This window comes from Microcebus murinus, chromosome 25 (assembly GCF_040939455.1).
Source record: "Microcebus murinus isolate Inina chromosome 25, M.murinus_Inina_mat1.0, whole genome shotgun sequence".
Taxonomy (NCBI): Eukaryota; Metazoa; Chordata; class Mammalia; order Primates; family Cheirogaleidae; genus Microcebus; species Microcebus murinus.
Genome location: NC_134128.1, coordinates 27,676,642 through 27,680,861, shown reverse-complemented (window position 1 = coordinate 27,680,861; position 4,220 = coordinate 27,676,642). Strand labels below are relative to the sequence as shown.

At 60.2% G+C, this 4,220-nt stretch overlaps 2 pseudogenes; both read left to right on the top strand.

Moving 5' to 3' along the window:
• Window positions 1–1,013: 1,013 nt before the first annotated feature.
• On the top strand, window positions 1,014–1,132 carry LOC142864477 (uncharacterized; annotated as a pseudogene).
• A 2,117-nt stretch (window positions 1,133–3,249) lies between these two features.
• LOC142864451 (uncharacterized) lies at window positions 3,250–3,368 on the top strand (annotated as a pseudogene).
• The last annotated feature ends 852 nt before the right edge of the window (window positions 3,369–4,220 follow it).

Below are 4,220 nucleotides of genomic sequence, written 5' to 3'. Positions count from 1 at the left end.
ACCGGTGTCTCTGTTTGCTCGTTTCTCTCTTCCATTTCGGGAAAGTCTTCCTTGCTGGGTGTGGAAATCTCCTATGCCTTTCCTCGCCTATTCTGTCAGCTTTAAAATTCTCTTTCAGTTGCCACCCTCACAGATGGATTAGGAAACTCTTTCCGGTGCACTCATTAGTGAAATGACCTCAAGGAAGCTGGAATTCAATATCTAATCGCCGATTTTTAGCGAGTCCACACGCCAGGGTGGTCGGGGTCCAATGCAGCCCCGGCCAGGCCCAGGCCCCTTGGACTGGGCCACAGGAGGACACAGAGGAGGGTCCCGGCCCCCACGGTAGCGGTGCGGGCAGTTCTCCAAGGGCTTGGGCGTTTTCCAAAGGTAGGAGATGGAGGGGACTGATTTCTTCAGCGCCCCACAAACCACGCCACCCCACGCCACCCATGGGACACATCCCCAGAGAGAGACGCCCCATACACTGGCTCCCCTCCCGCTTGTGCTGTGCCCCAGCCCTGGCCTGGGGGAATAGGTGGCAGCCCACCCACAGGGCAGGGGGCGCAGCTGAAAGGGGTTGTGGGGGAGGGCGGCCCCTGGCTGGGGTCAAAGGGCGAGCGCCCCGCGCGTGCCCAGTCAGCGGCGGCGGTGGAGGCAGTGCCGGCAGCAGCGGTGACCCTCTAGGGGTGGGCAGCGGGTAGGTGAAGGAGGCCAGGCGAGGAGAGGAGGGGGGCTGGAATTTCTCCACCTTGGCGGGTCCAGCCGGGGTGGTTCATCTTGGTGAGTGTGAGTGAGTGTGAATGTGTGTGTGTGGAGAGAGAGACAGCCCCCCACCCCGCCCCGCCCGTCACCCCCGTCCCTCGGAGCCCACCGGACCCGGCCGCCGGCGAACTCAACAGGCCCGGCCCGGCACGGGGCCTGGGGCGGGAGGAGGCGGCGGGGGGGGGGGGGGGGGGGGGGGGGGGGGGGGGGGGGGGGGGAGCGCAGAGAGGCTCGGCTTCTTGAGCGGGGCAGGGGCGCCCTCCGCCGCTGTCTAGGGCCACACCACCCTGAACGCCCCCGGTCTCGTCTGGTCTGGGAAGCTAAGCAGGGTCGGGCCTGGTTAGTACTTGGATGGGAGACCGCCTGGGAATACCGGGTGCCACAGGCTGCTGCTTTTTTGTTTTTTTGTTTTGCCTCTTGTTCTGTCCCCTTTCTGGGAGCGCGGCGGCGGCCCGGGGTGGGGGTCACCCCCACCCTCAGCGCCCGCGCGGTGCCTGGCGCCCCAGCCCGCACCGTGGGGCCTCCTCTTGTCCCAAGCCGCGACACCGCCGCCACGCGGCAGCATGCGTGGCATCTGGACTGTCAGGTCTCAGACCAAAGGTCTGCTCTGTGGGAACCGACACGCTGGAGGAAACCTTGACAGTCTGAGAGGGGAAGGAGTTGCAGAAGAAGGCCAGGATGTCATTTTGAGGGAGTATGTGACCAGAACTCGTCCCGTTGCTTTTGGGGTTCTACGGGCTACACGCAGGAATCTTTGGTGGTGGCACCTGATGTTGGGGGATCCGGAGTCACACCCAGACCTGCTCCACAGGCCTCCTTTTACTTTTCTCTTCGGATTCATTATTTTTAAAAAGTGTCTCTTACCTCTATTACTGCATTTTCTTTTCTCTCTCTCTTCAGGCAGATGATGGGAGTACAAGTATTCAGGTGACATGTGTTGCCCGTGCCCCCCTCCCCCCTGTGTTCTTATTCATTTACCTCTCATGTTGCTCCAGCGTATTGTGGGGGTACCAATGTTAAGGTCGGGTGCGTTGCCCTCTCCAAGCCTCCCCCCTCGGGTCAGAGCTTCAAGTGCGCCCATCCCCCAGTCGGTGCGCACCCACCCCATTCCTAATGGATGTGTATGCCCATCCCCTCCCCCCACCCGCCTGACACCCACCCGATGAAGGTGATTCCTCTGTGTCCACTTAGGTGTCCACCAGTTCGTGCCAATTTTCTGGTGAGCGAGCCCACGTGGTGCTCGTGTGTCCATTCTTGGGATACTTACTTGGCTTACTGGGATGAGTTCCAGCTCTGGCCAGGAGAACATGAGAGGTGCCCTGTCACCGCTGTCCGTCATAGCTGAATAGCACTCCGTGGTGTCCACGTGCCACATTTTATTAATCCACTCATGGATCAATGGGCACCCGGGTCACTTCCACAACTTTGCAATTGTGAATTGTGCCGCCACAGACACCCGATTGAAGGTGTCTTTTGCATAGACTGCAGGCCTAGCTCTTCTGAATGCCGCTTGGGACCCACGGGTGAACCTCGTCAGTGTAGTTTCTCTAGCGAGCAGACTCTGAACCGGGCGGTGCGCCGGTTTGTTTGTTTGCTACTTTCTTCCTTCCGTTTCGGGAAAGTCTTCTTTACTGGGTTTGAGAATTTCCTCTGCCTTTCCTCGCCTATTCTGCCAGCTTTAAAATTCTCTCTCAGTTGCCACCCTCACAAATGGATTAGGAAAGTCTTTACATGCATTCATTAGTGAAATGACCTAAATGAACCTCGAATCCAATATCTAATCGCCCATTTTTAGCAAGTCCACACCCCAGGGTGGTTGGGGTCCAATCCAGCCCCGGCCAGGCCCAGGCCCCTTGGACTGGGCCACAGGAGGACACAGAGTAGGGTCCCGGCCCCCACGGTAGCGGTGCCGGCAGGTCTCCAAGGGCTTGGTGGTTTTCTAGAGGTAGGAGATGGAGGGGACTGCTTTCTTCAGTGCCCCCGATACCACCCCACCTCACCCCACCCATGGCACACGTCCTGAGAGATGTCCCTACACTCGCTCCCCTCCCCCATGGGCTGTGCCCCATCCCTGGCCCGGGCGGATAGGCGGCAGCCCACCCAGAGGGCGGGGGCGCAGCTGGAAGGGATTGTTTGGGAGAGCGGCCCCTGCGACAAAGGGGAGCGCCCCCGCACGTGCACAGTCAGCAGGGGCACGCTGGGGGTGGTGGCCAGTAGGTGAAGGAGGCGAGGTGAGGAGAGGAGGGGGGTTGGAAGGTCTCCACCTTGGGGGGTCCAGACATGGAGGCGTTTCTTGTGTGTGTGTGTGTGTGGACAGGCCCCCACCCCGCCCCACAGGGCACCACCGTCCTGGGGAGCCCGCGGGACCCCCGCCGGCCAAAGAACTCAACAGGCAGGGCCCAGCCCGGCGCGGGTCAGCGCTGGCGCGGGGCCTGGGGCGGGAGGAAGCGGCGGGGAAGCGCAGAGAGGCTCGGCTTCTTGAGCGGGGCAGGGGCGCCCTCCGCCGTCTAGGGCCACACCACCCTGAACGCCCCCGATCTCGTCTGGTCTCGGAAGCTAAGCAGCGTCGGGCCTCGTTAGTACTTGGATGGGAGACCGCTTGGGAATACCGGGTGCCCTTGGCTTTTTTTTTTTTTTTTTTTTTTCTGCCTCTTGTTCTGTCCCCTTTCTGGGAGCGCGGCGGCGGGGCGGCCGTCCGGCGGATCACCCCCACCCTCAGCGCCCGCCGCGGTGCCTGCCGCCCCAGCCCGCACCGTGGGGCCTCCTCTTGTCCTGAGCCGCGACACCGCCGCCACGCGGCAGCAGGCGTGGCATCTGGACTGTCAGGTCTCAGACCAAAGGTCTGGTCTGTGGGAACCGACAGGCTGGAGGAAGTGCCGGCTAGGGATTCTGCAAAGAACCCAACAGACAGGATTCCTGCCCTCCTTCAGGTAACAACATCCGGGGTTCCAGAGGTGGTGGCCAGGGGATGGGCTCTCTGAGGAGGTGACAACGGAGTAGAGACCTGGATGGAGCCTTCTTGAGGATCGTGCAGACCCGAATCTGTTGCAGGATGCTGCAGTGTCACCATGTCCTGGGCGCGGGTTCGAAATGCAAAGTCTCCAAGCCCTGACCCTGGAGCGACTGGATCAGAACCTGATCTTTAAGGAGATCCTCAGCTGATTCGTGTACCCTTGAAAGATCGAGAGGCCCCGAGTTCAATCGCGTTTCCCCCCTCTGGGGCTTCCTAGATGGGAGGAGAGATCCCCAAGCTCCCCTGAAGTCTTGTAGATTTCATGGGGATTTCACCATCCGCGCCCCCCAGTTGGTTGTCACCCACACCTTTAGCCCTTTGCACCCGCTTGCCTTCTTCTCGATTCCTTTATTCTACTCGGGATTTAATTTTTTTAAACACCCCAGTTTTTTACAAAGCACGGCAGTAGAGTAAAACACTGGAGTTTCTTTTCATACGAATTTATTTATTTGGGATTTTTTTA